Source organism: Typopeltis vanoorti, chromosome 8 (assembly GCF_054136105.1).
Source record: "Typopeltis vanoorti isolate ZY-2024b chromosome 8, IOZ_Tvanoo_1.0, whole genome shotgun sequence".
NCBI lineage: Eukaryota > Metazoa > Arthropoda > Arachnida > Uropygi > Thelyphonidae > Typopeltis > Typopeltis vanoorti.
This window is the reverse complement of record NC_143556.1, coordinates 38,835,684-38,855,134: the sequence shown is the minus strand read 5'-3', so window position 1 is coordinate 38,855,134 and position 19,451 is coordinate 38,835,684. Positions and strand designations below refer to the sequence as shown.

At 37.0% G+C, this 19,451-nt stretch overlaps 1 protein-coding gene across 1 annotated transcript in view; it reads left to right on the top strand.

Moving 5' to 3' along the window:
* LOC150103937 (voltage-dependent calcium channel type A subunit alpha-1-like) overlaps positions 1–19,451 on the top strand; it is a 1,762,795-nt gene that overhangs the window by 1,006,147 nt on the left and 737,197 nt on the right. The gene's annotated exons all lie outside the window — the stretch shown is intronic.

Genomic DNA, 19,451 nt, shown 5'->3' with positions numbered 1-19,451 from the left:
ACAAAATTTGCTAACTTATTCACATTAAATATATTGCTTCTATTGATTTTGAAAAGAAAAAAAAAAGTTAAAACAAAATTATAAAATTCTACTACTTATTGTAATTATATTATAATGGTCTTAAATAAATTACAACTAATTACAGTATACTCAATCTTTTAAAAAATAAAAGTTTCTTTTTAGTTCATCAGTTAATGCTAAAAATATATTATTAAATGTTTTCATTTTTTTTTTTAAATTAGAGTATTGAATTTTTGTCTAAATCATTTACATCAATATTAAAATATGATAACACTTCAGCATGAACTACCTTTTAATATTAAAAAATGCCTGCTTAGCATATTTTAGAGAACACTGTTGTTCTCTGCATTATATAAATTGGAGCATATTGGAATGAAATATGAATAGACTTTGTTGGAAAGTGGTGAAACAGTAAAATGGGTTTCCAAAACAAGTTACAAATGCTTTGTAAGTGAATGAATTTAGAGAGAGAAAGAGAGAGATGTTATAGGTAACTACTGTGAACAGCAGTTAGCTAATGAAGCCAAAAAGAATCCTAAGTTTTTTCGATATGTAGCCAGAAAAAGAAAGAATGATTATGGAAGGATGACATTGATTGGATAAAATAGTATAAACACAGCTGTTGCAGAAGGTGTGGTGGAGATACTTAATACTTGATGATGGGGAAGAGAGAGACTGACTGTTAGTGAGCAACAGGTGTATGGGGAGTTGAGTAAACTAGATGTAAATAAGGCTGTGGGACTAGATAATATATCACCACGTATTCTGAAGGAATGTGCCAGGAAATTGACATTGACCTTGACATATTTTTTTAATGCGAGTCTTGCACTAGGTCAAGTTCCTAAGGAGTGGAAGGAGGGCTAGCTTGTGCCACTTCATAAAGGAGGTGATCGAACTCAAGCATCAAACTATAGACCTATCTGTGTGTCAGGTGTTGTAGTTAATTTGTTGGAGAAGCTTGTGAGAACTAGGTTCCAGAATTGGGTTGACAACAATGGTATTATCTTTCTTGGACAGCATGAATTTACTGAAGGGAGGTCATGTTTTAGTAAACAATAAGGTGACTGCTTCCATGGACAGAGGAGAAGGATACGCAGTAATATACTTGGATTTCACAAAGGCTTCTGATAGATTACTGCATGATAAGATGATAGTCAAACTAGAGTGGGGTTGGATATTAGATTGGTGCATTGGATTGGAGATTGGCTATCTGATAGGTATCAACAAGTTGTGTATGGGGGAGCGATATCCAGAAAAAGGAAAGTTACTAGTGGTGCCTCAGAAGTCTGTTTTAGGGCCATTACTATTTAACTTGTACATTAATGATATTGGTGAAGATTTGGATGGCGATTCAGTTGTTTGCAGATGATGCAAAGTTGGGACGAACCATGAAGAGTAGAGAAGATGTTGTGGCCTTACAAGAAGACTTGAATAAAATGAGTGATTGGGCACAGGAATGGGGATGTGAGTTCAATGTTGCAAAATGTAAGGTTTTAAAATTTTGAAAACAAAAATGGGATGCAGAATTTATGCTTGGTGAGGTTATATTGTCGGAGGTGGAAGAAATAAGAGATTTGGGGGTGATAATAGATAAGGATCTGAAATTTAGGGGACACTTAGCCAAAATTGTGATAACAACACAAAGGCTTCTGGGAATGATGTGGAGGACCCTGACTTGTAGAAGTAGGGAGATTCTTCTTCCATTACATAAGCCTTTGATTAGGCCACACATGGACTATTGTGCCCAGATTTGGTCACCTGGTTTTCAGAAGGATGAAGAAATGTTGAAAAGGGTCCTACAAGTTATTAAAGGGTTGTTATAGGATCAATGCTGGAGAGATTCTACAGAAAATAGTGGGAGATCAGGGGAGAACCAGAGGTCATCCCTGGAAACTGTATAAAGAGGGTGTGAATAGGGGAGTGAGAAGCAGGTTTTCTTCATGCAGAGTTGTGAATGATTGGAATGCCTTGCCTGAGAGTGTGGTGTCTGCAGAGAATTTGAGTGTGTTTAAAGCACAGTATGATGGGCTGTGTGTATGATAAATGGACCTCCTAGATGAGTGACTCCATGGGGTCTTAGGTAATAATAATAATAATAATAAATATTTATTGTAGTTCAGAATACATGGAGATGATGGTGAATAATAATAAATGGAACTAGGTTTGTTGTGTGAACCAAGATGATGGCTGATGAACAGGTGTCACTGGTTTGCACAGTGCACACATTAATGATCATTTAAAAGGAAATATTCAGTTGTTAGCTGATGATGCTAAACTTGGAAGGAAAGTATTAAATGAAACTGATGTTTAGATTCAGTTAATTGTCAGTGACTCAGTGGTGAAGATTCTACTGTCTCATCATACTGTGCCTTAAACTAATACATTGTTTCTGCAGAGTACACTTTCAAGCAGTGCATTCCATTCACCGTTCTCCATGCAAAAACGCAGAGAATGACTGGTGAGTTATTTCCAACAAAGTCCCCATTCCTCACACTCTCCTTATACAGCTTTGAAGGATAGCCTTTTGTTCTTCTCTTGTCTCTTTCCGTTCTACGAATTGGTAATAACTCTTTATCACCTTATATGTCGCAATCATATCTGCTTTCCTCTTGCTATCCATGGTTCTGCAAATTGTCGCTGCCCCTTTCAAATATATTCTCATGCCCTTGAAAACCAGTGACTAAATCTGCATACCATAATCCATATCGTGATCAAAGCCTTATACAAATGAACTCTAACTTCCTTTCTTATACATGTCAGAGTCCTTTTTCATTATTCATAATCTGTTGTGATGTCCTCACAATTTTAGCAATGCATTCCCTAATTCTTGGGTCCTGATTCATCATCTCTCCCCCCTCACCTTCCCCATCCCTTATCTCCAGACTACTTGTTTTGGAGTAAAGCAATTATAAACTGTGTTTACAGTTAATGGGATGCAGTGCAGTGCAAAAATTAACAAGGTGGTAATCTTGGAGTGACTGGTGTAGGAAAGAAGTTTAGAAGGCATTGCAAAAGTGGAGTAAAATGGCACAAGGAATACTGGAATGGTAAGACACTGATCAGTAGAAATATGAAATTTATGGTTTAATATGGCCTTGATATGCACCTAATAAATATGATTTTACTCTCTATTCTATACTCAGCTTGGGTAGGTAACCAAGATGGTATTAAGAGTTGGGTAACCAAGATGAGTGAGTAGAATACTATTATTATTATTATTATTTAGGCCTCCAAGGAGTCAAAAGACTCATCGCAAGAGGTCCTTCCTAGGAAACACAAGTCTATCAAGACTCATCGTGGGAGGTCCCTCCCAGGAAACACAAAATCTATCATACCACTCCTTAAACTCATTGACCATTCTCGCTCTCACCACTCTATCAGGCAATGCATTCCATGGTTCAACCACCCTCCATGCTAAGAAACCACTCCTCACCCTCTTGCTCACAGTTTTCTTTCATAACTTCCAGGGATGGCCCCTTGTCATCACTCCTTCCCGCTTTTCAACCAAGTGAAAGAAATCCCCAGTGTCAACCCTGTAATCTCCCCTCAACAGTTTAAAAGTCTCAATCATATCACCTCTCCTTCTTCTATCCACCAAACTCTGCAGTCCACACTCCCTCAGCCGATCCTCATAACTAACATTATACAGTCCTGAAACCATCTTTGTTATCCACCTCTGTACCCTTTCCACCGTTAATTTATCCCCTTCAAATCCTGAGGATCAAATCTGAGAACAATAGTCTAAGTGTGGTCTGATCAGGATCTTGTACAACGGAATGATAACTCTTTTATCTCTGCAGGTCAGCGTCTTTCTCATTATTGCAGGAATCCTCTGTGTTACCTTCATCACCTTTGCAGTATGTCTCTTGAATACTCACTCTGATTCTAAATGTTTCTGAATTGCAATGTTTTGTAACTGGGAAAAGAGAGAGAGAATATGACAAAAATATAAATTACTAAAAGGATGTTATAAGATGAATACAGGAAATTTTTGGTGTATGATAGGAAGGAGAGGAGAAAGGGAAAATGAGAGTTACTTGAATGAGTGAATGAGTACATTAACGTTAATTGAATTTAAGGAAAGAGAGGATCATCATTGTATGGTTTAATCCAGAGTTTCTTAAAATAAATCTCCTCCATTTGGGAGTTCCCAAATAATAATAATAACAATAATAATTTGGAAGTGAATTTGGAGAAAAAGAAGAAATGCAAACAGGAAAAAAAAGGGATAAAACTAAATTCATAACAAACTACTATAATTAATATTAACAGCAGAAATTACAGAAAATATAACAGAAAAAATAATATTATTATTATTCAGGCCTCAATGGAGTCAAAAGACTCTTTGTCGAAGGTCCTGCCTAGGAAACACAAAGTCTGTCATACCACTCATTGACCGTTCTTGCTCTTACCACTCTATCAGGTAGTGCATTCCATGGTTCAACCATCCTCCATGCAAAGAAACCAATCCTCACCCTCTTGCTCATAGCTTCCTTTTGCAACCTTCCGGGGATGGCTCCCTGGCATTGCTCCTTCCAGCTGTTCCACCAAGTGAAAGAATTCCCCAGTGTCAACCCTGTAACTGCCTCTCAACAAGAAAAATAATAACAGTAAAATTTAAATAAATAATTTATTTGTTTATCTTTATACTCTGTTTATTTACCATCATTTATGAGAATAATTACTGCCATATTGTCAATATGGACTACCTCAATCATACAAAATAGAATAAAAAGTGGTATATGGCATTATATGAAGATTCCACTATTAAAAGAAGTGGATAATGAAAAAAGTTTGATTTACAAGCAAAAAATTTTGTGTAGGACCAATCAGGAATAATTGTGTAGCAGAGTTGGAAATGGTAGCTAAAGCACTTACGTATTACTAATATTATTCAGCACCTCCATGAAATCCCAAAACTTATTTTGGTGGCCCATCTCAGACCACGTAAAGTATCCTGCCATGCTTTAAACTCATTCGTTGTTTATGCTCACCTCCCTATATAAGACAATGGATTCCACGGTACAACCACCCTCCAGATACTTATCATCTTACTAGCACATGTATTGATAACTTCCAAGATCCTTATCCTTGTTCCTTCCCCCTGGTTCTACCATATAAAACATCTCCTCATCATCAGTCAGGCAACCACCTCTCAACAGTTTAAATGTATCAATCATATTTAATGTATCATGAAAACATGAGGTTTTGGGATGTTGAAATTGGTAATAACTTCATAGGATGTGGTATCAACACTGTCAAAACAGGAAAAGGAAAAGGTTGTTGTCAAGAAAGTATATATATCTATATGTGGAATTATAAGGTGGGTGATTATCAGAAGCTTTGAAGTTAAATAACATCAATACCATAGATCGATAAGTTGTGGGAAAAACAAATTGAAAGAGCATAAGGATTGATTAGGGCTCATCTGACATATGCAGTATATAACTAGATACCAAGCATTATGCAAATAAACAAAATAGGAGTGAGATGGATGAACAGCGAAATCAAGCAAGGAAGTGTGATTAAAGAGGATGTTATGGAAAGGTACAAGATTGTAGTGAATAGGTAAGTGAAAAATATAAACTAAATGCCAGAAAGATGACAAGCATGATAAAAAAAATAAAAAAAAAGCGGTAATAACTCTGTGGACAATGTACATCTGGAGTTGTGGTTAAGGTATTGGAGAGATTAGTGAAATCTGGCATAACAGAAATGGGTTGATAACAATGGTATTTTCTGTGATTGTCAGCATAGGTTTGTTAAAGGGAGATCAGGTTTATTATTATTATTATTACCCAAGACCCCATGGAGTCAAAGACTCATCTAGAGGTCCTTTTATCATACACACAGCTTATCATACTGCACTTTAAACACACTCAAATTCTCTGTAGACACCACACTCTCAGGCAAGGCATTCCAATCATTCACATTTCTGCATGCAAAAAACCTGCTTCTCATTCCCCCTGCTCACACCTTCTTTATACGGTTTCCAGGGATGACCTCTGGTTTGCCCACTGTTTTCTGTAGAACCTCTCCAACATTGATCTTGTAACAGCCCCTTACTAACTTGTAGGTTTCTATCATATCTCCCCTCTTCCTCCTATCCATTAGGCTGTAAATTGCATCTTCTCAATCTTCAATCTTTCCTCATATTTGACATTCCAGAGGTCATAAACTACCTTAGTCAGTCGCCTCTGGATCCTTTCCAACATCTCTTCTTTCTTTTGAAAACCAGGTGACCAAATCTGGGCACAGTAGTCCATGTGTGGCCTAATCAAAGCCTAATACAAAGGAACAAGAATTTCCTTACTTCTACAAGTCAGTGTCCTCCACATTGTTCCCAGAAGTTTTTGTGTTGTCTTCACAATTTTGGCAATGTTGTCACCTAAATTTCAGATCCTTATCCACCATCACCCCAAGATCTCTTATTTCCTCCACCTCCAACAATATATCCCTACCAACCATAAATTCTGCATCCCATCTTTGTTTCTGGAATTTTAAAACCTTACATTTTGCAACATTGAACTCGCATCTCCATTCCTGTGCCCCAATCACTCAATTTATTCAAGTCTTCTTGTAAGGCCATGACATCTTCTCTACTCTTCGTAATTCATCCCAAATTTGCATCATCTGCAATCAACTGAATATTTCCATCCAAATCTTTGCCAATATCATTAATATACAACTTAAACAGTTATGGCCCTAAAACAGACCCTGAGACATGCCACTGGTGACATTCCTTTTCCAGGATATTGCTCCCCCCATGAAAACTTGATGATACCTATCAGCTAGTCAGTCTCCGATCCAGTGCACTAATCTAATGTCCAACCCCATCTGCTCTAGTTTGACTGTCAACTTATCATGAGGTAATCTATCAAATGCCTTTGTGAAATACAAGTATATTACTGTGTATCCCTCTCCTCTCCTCTGTCCAAGGAAACCATCACTTATTGTAATAAGTAAGTAGATTACTAAAACATGACCTCCCTTTAGTAAATCCGTCCATCAAAGATAACGACATTGTTTTCAACCCAATTCTGGATCCTGGTTCTCACAAGCTTCTCCAATAACTTAACCACAACACCTGACACACAGTTATGCCTATAATTTGATGTTTGAGTTCTGTCACCTCATTTTACTCTACGACCGTGTTATAAATAATTATTTTAATTTCCTGACATTTCAACCTTCATATTAAGGTCATCATCTGGAGTATACCCACACACACACACACACACACATATATACAGTGACAAGCTAAATTACATTTCACATAGTATGCTGAAGAGACAATGGTTTGGATAATAGTTATTCTATTAGCCTTACCTCTAGTGAAAATAAAGTAAAATTACAATAAATAAGTGAAATAAAATAAATTAACTACATCAGAGAAAAATTCTTTCATATAGATAGTTTCGTACAGTGAAAATGATGTCCTAATTTAACATGACAATTGTTACATTAGATTTAATATCCTGGATTACCTATGGTTCGGTTTAAAATCGACTCTTAGGGAGAAAGGTTAAGTGGGTAGAATATGTGCCTTCCGTACGTGTGGGATTTTTAGACCACCATTATTGTTAAAATTAGAGTGATTGATAAGAATCTCAGGCCTCCTTAAATTTATTCATACCATATTTTGGTGTGATGTAAACAACAGGTGCTTTTCCAGTCAATTTTATGTAAAGTGTTCAGGACATAATCAGAAAGACCAGCTGGACCATAGTTATTATATTTAATGTGTCATTTATGTTACTTTTTTCTGATAGGAATTGTGCATCCTGTTTCCCCTATATAGGGTAAATTACAGGTGCAATGAATACGATATCCTCCAGGGTGGGCCAGTGTGGAGTGGATCCTTGGATGGTGAGCCCATGACTGTGCCTTCTTTTTGTTACAAAAAGAAGGCACAGCCATGGGCTCACCAATATCCCCCCCCCTTGCTAACTTTTACATGGAACACTTTTAGCAACGTGCTCTAGATTCCTCTCCTTTAAAACCCAAAGTCTGGCTTAGATATGTTGATGATGTTTTTGCTATCTGGCCACTAGACACTTTCCTCAGCCACCTAAACAAACAACACAAATGCATACAATTCACAATTGAGATTGAAAAGCAGAACACACCTTCTGTTTCTAGATACACTTGCCACACATCTTCCTTCTGGCAGTCTTTCCTTCACTGTTTACCAGAAACCGAAATATACTGGCCAATATATATGCAAAAACTTCTACCACCACCTAACAGTAAAATTAGGGATCAGTAATACGCTTAAAAACAGGTCTTTGAAGATTTGCTCCAATGAAAAACACTTAAAGATGAATAAAAACTATCAACAATATCTTCCTGAAAAATGGTTAGCCAAAATACTACAACAAAATTCTGTACAAGACCTTGCTTAAAAATAAAAATAAACAAGACTCCAATAAAACTGTAACCATTCCATACATTAAAGAGATATCAGAAAATAAACAGAATACTACAAAAATATATCCTTAAAGCTACTTTTAAACCTCCTGCAAAATTAAAGAACTTACTTAACTCATCCAAGGATCCACTCCTTCCACTGGACCACTCCAGAGTATACTCTGGTGGAAATTAAAATAATTATTTATATCATGGTTGCAGAGTCCATAATTTGTGTAAAATAAATGCTGATCACCGTGTAACATTAAAGGAAAGGACTCTATCACCTTCCTTATGAAGTGGCACAATCTTGTCCTCCTTCCACTCTTTACGAACTTGACTCATTGCAAGATTCATATTAAAAAAATATGTCAAGGCTGATGTCAAATCCCTGGCACATTCCTTCAGAATACGTGGTGATACATTATCAAGTCATACAACCTTATTAACATCAAGTTTGCTCAACTCCCCATATACCTCTTGCTCACTTACAGTCAGTTTCTCCTCCCTATCATCAACTGCTTTCAATCTCTCCATCACATTCATAAGAATGAAAAACCTTTATGAACTGCTCATTAAGTATCTCCACTATATCGTCTGCAACAGATGTCCTTATACCATTTTTCCAATCATTGTCATCCTTCCATAATCATTCTTTTTTTTGCTGGCTACATATCAAAAGAACTCCCTAGGATTCTTTTTGGCTTCATTAGCTAACTGCCGCTCATATCTCACTTTTGCTACTCTTACCAACCAATTCACCCACCTTGCCTGGTTTTTGTAATCCTCATGGAATTGGTTACTACCACTTCTCTTATGCTGCCTCCATAATAATGCCCTTCTTCTCTGTATCATGTTTAATTTCTTTATTCATCCATTTCACACCTACCTTATATTTAACCTTCTGATCCTTGGAATACATTTAGACATTGCTTCTACTAGATAGTTCTTGAAAATCTTCCAAGCTGCATTGATCTCTTTTCCAGCCAACTCCTCATTCCATGCTTCCAACTTACTTATGTACTATAAAAATATGACAAATTTATTGGACAAGGGGGATGCATACACAGTAGTATACTTAGATTTTGTAAAAGCTTTAGACAGACTGCCACATGATAAGCTGTTAAATAAAGTGAAATGGATAGGATGGGTCACCAGTCACCAATACAACTCAACAGACTAGTGAGTTGTATTGGTGACTGGCTGTCAGATAGGTATCAGAAAGTTGTATATAGAGGAAAGTCACTAGTGGTGTGCTTCAGTGGTGTGTATTATTATTATTATTATTATTATTATTATTCAGGCCTCCATGGAGTCAAAAGACTCATCGTGGGGCCATTGTTTTCAGTGTGTAGATTAATGACACTGGGATGGATTTAACTGGTGAAATGCATCAGTAATTTATTCGCATTTTATAATAAGGTGACAGCGGAATTAAATAATAGAAATGGTACATTATGATACTGCTGGACTTTGTGAAGGCATTTGACAGAATACCACATGGAAAATTATTACATAAGTTGGAGCAAATGGGAATGGATATGAGGTTGGTGGCTAACAGGCAGAGGAATGGGAATATGATAGAACTATAAGTTACTAAAGGGATTGTGTAAGATTGACACAGAAGAATTTTTTTCAATACATGGGGAGCAGGGCAGAAAAAGAAGGGGTTGGATAGGGGAAGGGACAATATATGATCTCCAAGCCATCCTCTAATGGGGCTCAGATAACCTTGTCAATTTCAATGCTAGTAAAACCCAGTTCTGTCTTATTCCTCACAAAAAATAACAATTTTCTCCCAGTGTTATTTTTTAACACTCAAATTTCCAGACAAGATGAGATTTCTCTTCTTGGAATTAGCCTAACATCCAACTACTGGCATAAACACATCACGACCAATGCATTCTCAGCTTCTGAAACTAGGATTTCTCTTTGCTCAAGATGTTACTCCACCTCCGAACAGCTTTTAACCTTATACAAATCACAAATCTGCCCAGCTATCAAATACTGCTCTCATATTTGGAGTTCAGCTCCTAAGAGCTCCCTCAAAATGCTTGACTCAGTACAGCGGAGATCGATTAGATTGATAAATGACCCATTTCTTACCAACTTGCCCCCCACACACACACGCACACACTTTTGCACAGACATTTGGTTTCTGCAACTTGTGTATTCTATAAATATTTCCATGGCAAATGTTCATCTGAAATAGCATCAGAAAGTCTGACCATGCATTTGAAACATGTGCCACCAGTTGACTGGAAAGGCACATCCAGTTCTTGCATCACACCAAAATCCTGATACAATCGTAAATTCAAGAAAGCATGGGTGGTTGAAATGCTTATCAACCGCCCACATCTCAACAAAAATGATAGCCTGAAAATCCCAAGGATTAAGCCATTTATAAAGCTGGGAAAAGTCAGAACCAAGGAATGGGCATTTCGGAATATGATAGTATATTTCCTTAATAATTACTCACTTTGTATAATAAAGTGAGAGATGAGTTGGAAAACAGAAATTGCTATACTTTGATATAACTAACATTGCAAAGGCACTTGAAAAGATAAAGATACTTCATGGAGATCTGCTACATAAACTGGAGTAAACAGTGACAGATATCAAACAGATAATATGGATGCCAGGCTGATAGATAGACATCAGAGAGTTTGGGGGTGGGGAACAGAATCAAAGTGATACAGAAAGAATTTTTCAATACAGGACAGGAAGGAAGAGAATATGTGGTCACTTCAGGTTACCAGTAGTGTAGTACAGGCTCTCTACTTGGATTGCTGTTTTAATTAATACATTAATGATTTTGGGAATGGTTTGAAGGAGAATATCCAGTTGTTTTGTTAATGATGCTGAAGTATACAGGACAGTAGTAAATAACTATGATGTAGTGATCCCACAGGATAAGTTAAATAGGCCAACGTCATGTGCAAAGGATGACATTTACCATTTCAGCATTGCACAGTGTAAGGTTCTAGTAGATTTTGGATCTAGTAGATTATCTCATATGATATTATTATTACATAACACCTCCAGGGAGTCCAAAGACTCATCGAGGGAGGGCACCTGCTCTACAGCTCTACGTCTCCACTACTCCACTAACCGCAACTACATTCATCTACACCAGCGCCATATATCGCAAACCACCACTATTTTCGCAAACAATCACCAACATCCATGCCCATGGCGGCATTCAAACCTGCAGCCTTTTGGCTGGAGAGCAGATACTCTAACCACTGAGCCAATCAGGCCAGCGACCACAAACCTTGGAGTGATGGTGGACAGGGAATTAAAGTTCTAGAGGCATATTACAAAAAAGCACATATGATTACCTGAATGTTGAAAAACACAGAGATGTATGTATAAGGAAAATGATGTCATCCCTTTAAATAATATTTTTAAATGACCACATTGACTAATATGATCATATCTAGTCACCTGACTCTCAGGAGGATAAGAAGTTGTGGAAAAGATTCAGATTGGTTATGGGTGATCAAGATGATTGTAACAGGTTTGGGAAATGCCTCTTCTAAGAATAATTTTAATATTTGTGGGATGATACAAAATTTGTTTGTCACACAGAAGAGAGGAGATATAACAGAAACTTAGGAGAGATATTTAAGAAATTTTTCAATATATGACAAGAGGAAAGAGGATATGTAGCCACTTCTAGAAGTCGACTAAATGGAGGACTAGAATTATCTTGCTTGGAGTATAACGGACTGTGGAATGTATTAACAGAGGCAGTTATGAGTGCATTGTAAGTGAAGGATCTTGACTTTTTGGAAGAATGGCTTGGCTTTTTTCTTGGCTCCTTCCATATGCCTTTTCCAGATCCCCAAATACTCCTCTCTATGGAGTCCTGACTCACCATGAGAGCCCACATTAACCATTATTATTATTATTATAATACGGGTACCTCCATGGAGTCTGAAGACTCATCGCAAAAGACCCAATCTATCCACATAATCTATCATACCTCTCCTTGAACCCATTAACAGGCAAAGCACTTACAACTGACTCTGGCAAACCATTCCACTCATTCACAACTCTCTAGGCAAAAATTCTAGTCTTCATACCCCACTAACCACACCTTTATTCAACTTCCAGGGATGACACCTTGATTCTACCTCTCCATATATCACTTTTGATATCTGTCCAGCAGCTACCGTTGTATATTATGCATGCTAAGCTTCTAATGGTTAGTCATTATGATTGGCCTCTACTAACCATTATTCACACAAAGCTTATAGTAATTAGTGTAGATAAGTCAGGATGCCATGGAGAAGAGTGTAAAGATCTGGAAAAGGCATATGACAAGGAGCCAAAAAAAAAAAAAAAAAGCTGTTCAAAACACTGCCATTGTATGGTAGTGCTTTGAACAGCAATATCAATTGCTATACAACTTCTATCTATTGCTTGATAGCAATAGATAGAAGTTGTATAGTTGTATAGAAGCAATAGATATTTAGGCACAATTTTGAAAGAAGATGGCAAATTAAAATTGAAAATAGACAAAAGAACAAGCAAAGCTAGTATGGTGGAGTATCAACTGAATAAACTTATATGGAATAAGAAAGAAATTAGTTAAAACACTGAACTAGCTGTATACAAAACAGTGTTCAAACCTATTTTAACTTGTGGATCTGAGAAATGGGATAGAGATTTGAAATTCGGTGTTTGTATTGCGTAAAACTTTGGCAAAGAGATTTTTTTTATGCTGCTTCTTCCCACAAAACGTTATTTGCAGACTAGGGATATTTTTTTCTATTTTTATCAATTTTATATATTTTTTGTATTTTTAATTTATTTTTACCAAGTCCAGAAACCCTGCTCTCGAATCCAAACATGGAACTTTTCTAAGCCACTTCTAGCCTACAGTAAGCAGGACAGTGGACTCGCACCAGGCAATGAAATTCATCTCCCACCTAAAGACCAAGGAAGTGAAAGCAGTAAAAAGGGAAGTTTTTTTTGCATTCATGATTGAAATAACTATAGGTTATAATTTTTAGAAAATACTATGAGATGATAGTTGCTTCATGGTAGATGGAAGAGAGAGAGAGAGAGGGAGATGGGTGACAAGAATTAATAGAGAGAAACAGTAGGAAAGTAATGTGGTGAGGTTTGAAGTTTGAATATATATGAATGCGGGCAAGCTGCAACATGTGTCCTGAGAGATGCTGGTCTGTTGGCCAAGTAAGTAGTTCTTCCACTTAGCAATCAAATTTCACTGCAAATATACAGTGAAAGAATATCAGCTGTTGTAAATGGCTTTAGGTAAATGAATTTCATCACCTATTATGAAACCATTATCCTGTTTATGATAACCGCCCAAAAAAAGTCTGTAGAGAGGAAGTATAGAAATGAGTAATATGCAATAAGGAGTGGAGTAAATTATTTAAATATATACTGGAGAAGGGATGAGCAAGCAAAAAAAAAAAAAAAAAAAACAGTTTGATCAGTTTGATTGGTCTTAGTTGAAAAGGTTTTCGCCTCATAAACATAAATTGATTGTGAATGCATTTTGATTTTGTTGGTACTGCTAATATAAGTTAGTTAAGTAAAGTATAGATTGGATAATTCTTTTTATTATCAGTTTATTATCATGAAAGACATGTCTCCTAGTCAAAGGCTGATAGTAATCACAATAATAAAAAAAGTTTAGATTTTAAGGACATTTGGGGCGGGGGGGGGGCTTGGAGGAGGTACTCACCAAATAAGAGTACAGTATTCCATAATAGAGCAGTGGTTCAAATAAGATAACATCAGAAGTAGAAGAAAAGGCCACCATCCCAGATGCTGAGACAGCTACTGATGTGATGTGTTTATTTCACTATTAAAAAAAAAAAAAAAAAAGCCAGACATTATCATAGGTTCAAGAAATTTCAGAGGATTGTGGTATTTTGTACTTCTGCAGTATTTTGTACAGTCAGAAAGACAATTCCCTTTGGTTGGAAGGACCAGGTGGAATGTGGCAAACATTTATAAAGATATTTCTTTCATCTAATGGTAAGTTAGCTAGTCTCGCACACAGTGGTGAAAAGGTTTCTTCCTCTCAGAAATTTGGTATTTACCTATCACAAAGCATGCAGACTGACTACACAGTAGACATGATATAGAATTATGCCTTTTCGTAATTCTAACAGATCTCAGGCCTGATCAGAGTATTATGAAAAGGAAGAGCAGTGAGGAGATTTATCACAGATTTTTTCTATTTTTTTTTCTCCAAAAAGGAGAAAACAAAATAGAATTTTGTTTTTTTTTTCAAACACTGCAGTCAACTAGGATATCCTGTTCCACTGTAAAATAGATAGAGGGTATACTGTACTATCTATATAATTGTTTCATTGATTCACATAAGGATAAAGTAGGTAAAAGTAGTGTGCATGACATATGCAATATGGGTATATTGATAATCAGGAGCAGATGTGGTATAATGGTGGTGAATGACACAGTGGAGAGTAGTAAGACAGATGGGTATGTTGATAGTCAGCAGGAGCAAATGCGGTATAATGGTGGTGAATGACATATTGGAGAGTAGTAAGACAGAGGAAAAAGCAAAAGGCAGTGAACTGTAGAAGAGTGAAGGCAGCATGGTAAAGAAACTAGTTTGAAAGATATGAACACAACTAAGGATATTAGAAAAGAACCGATATGAATGAAGAATGAATTGTGGTGTGTGTGTGTGTGTGTGTGTGTGTGTGTGTGTAGAGTAAGACAGGAAATTTAGAGAAGATATTGGTTCCAGTGGGGGTTGAGTCAGAGATGAATGATTGCAGGGGAATGGCAGAAAGCAGTGTAATTCTGTGTGGTAAAAGATATGAAAATGGATCAGGCGTTGAAAGTACCTCTGAGAGGAGCAGTGATAGGAACAGTGACTGAGCATGTGAAAAGGAGAGAAAGTGCAGAAGAATTGACTATGCTAGTAGGAACAACCAGTAAAGAAGTGTACATAAGGTATCATGGGATTTGAAAGTGATACTAGAGACAGTGAAGCAGCAGAGTGTGAGAAGTAGAAAGAATGGTGAGTGTGTTGCCAAGGAATGATAGTGAGGGGTTCAGGAGAAGAGCAGTGATTATGAATGGCATGATAGTTAAAATTCAATAAGAGATAAATTAAGGAGAAAGATTGGTGATGTACCATGGTTTGATCAATTGAAGGGAAGAGAAATCTGCGGTGCATAGGACTTGGTCAGAAATCAGTTTCCTATAACAGTGTCAAATTGTATTCTTAAGGATAAATAAAGTAGGAATAAAAATGGATGAATCATGGAAGTATGCAGGAGCTTCTGAGAAGGAGGAGATTGTTATAGAAGAGATATAAAGAACAGAGTACTTCTAAAAAGAACAAGAAATATATGGCACAGGCTTTGGAAGGTGATGAATGTAGTGAGGAAGGAGAAATTGGTACATAGAAGGAGACTTGCTGAAGCAACAAAGCAAAATCCTAGAGAATTCTACAGTTATGTTGCTAGAAGTAGAAAGGAGGAACATGGAAGACTAATCTTTAGAAAATGTAGTGGAAATGTTCAGTAGGTGTTTTATTAGAATACTTCTTGTAGTATGTGGATTAGAAGTAGTATTGAATAATAGTAGGAAGAAAGACAAAAGAATGACAGTTCAACAATGGAAATTTTGTTAGAATTTTAAGTAACCTTGATTTTAAATAAGGTTGTGGGACTGGATGGAATGTCACTATATATATTGAGGATATATGGAAAAAAGGGCTGGCAGTACCCTTGACTTGCAATAGACTCTTCTTGAATAATCAAGAAACAATTGTGCTACTGCACTAATTTTCCTTTGATGTTAATGTTGTCCAGCTATAGGCCAGTGCATAGATCAGGTTAGTCATATCAGATAAGAAACCTGGATTGATGAGAATAGAAATCATTCAAGAGCGCAGCATGGGTTTGTTAAGCAAGACTTGCTTCGGTAACTCAGTTACATTTGATGGTAGAGTGACTAGTGAACTGGGCAGAGGAGACTTATATGGTGAATTTTTCAGATTTCATTAAACATTTGATAGAAAACCACATGATAAACTACTATTGCAGGATGGGGATGGATAGTCAATTGGTGGCTGGGTTACAGGGATAGTTGACTGACAGGCACTAGTAAGTTGTGTATTGGAGGTGCAGTGTCTCCCAAAAAAAGCAGTTTGTTAACGATGGTAAATTAGGAAGAGTAATATCAGAAAGTTCTGCTATGTTGTTATTACAGAAGGATATCAAAAGGTTGGTGCTTTGAGCTGAAGACTGGGGATATCATTTCAATGTTGCAAAGTGTAAGTGCAAAGTTAGGACAGTAGGTAATGGGAAAATGAGAGGTCATTCCTGTAAACCATACAACAGTCATATAAGTAAAAAAGTGAAAAGGAGACTTTTTACATGATGAGGATAAATGAGTGAAATGCATTGTCAGTAGATGAATGCTTCCATGCTGAATGTTTTTGAGGCAAAGTAGACCAGATAGTTTATCTGAGGTAAATGTAGCAATAATCCTCCATTAACACATTTGATGGAGACTGCTAAGCATTAGCAATATTCCTTTTTGTCAGATTGTCTATGTCTTCTGAAAATACTATGGCTTTTACATTTAATCTCCATTGATATTATGATCCCATCTGTCAGCCATATCTCTTAATGGGAGAATTCACTGATTGGAATGCGATATTCAACATATCGCAAAAAAAAACCTTGGTATTCAATATAGCCTTCTCACTGTTGCAATTTTTTCCTCAGGCCTGCAAGTATTCTCTAACAAATCACAAAGAAAAATTTCTGGTATGGAAGTGGAGAATTTATATCTGGTGAAAATTATAAATGTTAAAAGAGAGGAATGGCTGAAAAAAGCAGACATATGAGAAGCTGCATAGTAAGGAATGCTCATAGAACTAGAAATAAAGTACTGTTTATTTATGAGTGCTGGGAAAATCAGAAAGAAGAGGATGAAATTTTTATTATTATTATTATTCAAAATCTCATGACTCATCATGAGAGACCCACGATCAGTCATCTTAAAAAACACAAAGTCTGTCATAATATTTCTTAAACTCATTCTCTGTTCATGCTCTCGCTACGCTATCAGACAATGCATTCCATAATCCAACCACCCTCCATGCAGAACTCTCTTATTCACCACTTCTATTCATAGCTTTCTGGGATGACCCCTTGCTATGTTGCTAGAAGTAGAAAGGTGGAATATGGAAGACTAATCTTTAGAAGATGTAGTGGAAATGTTCAGTAGGTGTTTTATTAGAATACTTCTTGTAGTATGTGGATTAGAAGTAGTATTGAATAACAGTAGGAAGAAAGACAAAAGAATGACAGTTCAACAATGGAAATTTTGTTAGAATTTTAAGTAACTTAAAATTCTAACAAATGAAAAAACTCCGCAGTGTCAATGCTGTAACTACCCCTCAACAGTTGAAATGTCTCAATCATTTCAGAATTTCTTCTATCAACTAAACTTTGCAGTCTGCATGCCCTCATGATATCTGCATAGCTAACATTGTACAATCCTGATATCATTTTTCTTATTATCATTATTATTATTATCATTATTATCAACACCCAACCTCCATGGAGTCAGAGACTCATCGTGGGAGGCACTCACTATTGCATACAGTGCTCATCCAACTGCGTCTTAAACTGATTCAATGTGTCCACATCCACAACACACTCAGGCAATGCATTCCACTCACCAACCACCCTCCATGCAAAGAACCTGCTTCTCACTCCTTTGCTCACACCCTCCTTACACAGCCTCCAGCAATGACCTCTTGTTCTACTTCCTTCACTTCTATGAAAAATCTCTTCCGTGTCTACCTCATAACAACCCCCGACCAGTTTATATGTCTCGATCATCCCCCCCTTCCTCCTATTCATGAGGCTCTGCAACTTACATTCCCTCAGTCTGTTCTCGTACTCCACATTCCAAAGACCACTGACCACCTTTGTGAATCTTCTCTGTACCCTTTCCAACATATCCTCGTCACCATGAAAACCCGGTGACCAAATCTGTGCACAATAATCCATATGAGGCCTGATCAAGACCTTATACAATGGAATCATAACCTCTCTATTTCTGCATGTCAGGGTTCTCTGCATCATTGCCATTATTTGATGTGATGGCTTCACAACTTGTTCAATGTGGCTCTTGAATTTCAGGTCCTTGTCCACCATCACACCTAGATCTCTCATCTCCTCTACTTCTGTTAAAGTTTCCCCACCAAGTGTATACTTGGCATGTCATCATTGCTTACCAAATCTGAAAACCTTATACTTGGAAACATTGAACTGACAGTTCCACTTACCTGCCCATTCATGCAATCTATTCAAATCCTCTTGTAAGGCATTAACATCAGCCTGACTGTACATTGCTCTCCCCAGTTTTGCATCATATGCAAACAGCTGCTTATCGCTAGTTAAACCAAACTCAATATCATTAACATACACATTGAACAACAATGGCCCCAAAACTGACCCCTGTGGCACACCACTGGTGACCTTTCTCTTTCGAGATACTGCACTCCCCGTATACAACTTTCTGATACCTATCTGACAGCCAGTCACTGATCCAACACACAAGTCTGTTATCTAATCCCATCTCCTTCAATTTAATTAACAGCTTGTCATGTGGCAGTCTATCAAAAGCCTTTGCAAAATCCAAGTACACCACTGTATATGCATCTCCTCTGTCCAAGGTATTTGTCACCTTGTTATAGTACATAAGTAAGTTAGTGAAACATGATTTCCCCTTAACAAACCCGTGCTGATAACCACAAAGAATACCGCTGTTATCAACCCATTTCTGTATTCTACTTCTCACCAATCTCTCCAGGACCCTCACCACAACTCCAGATATACAGATCGGCCTATAATTTGAAGCTACAGCCTTATCACTGCCTTTATGCAGTGGAACAATTTTACCCTCCTTCCACTCTCTTGGAACCTGTGCTGTTGCAAAACTCTTGTTAAACAGGCATGCCAATGCTACTGCCAGTTCCC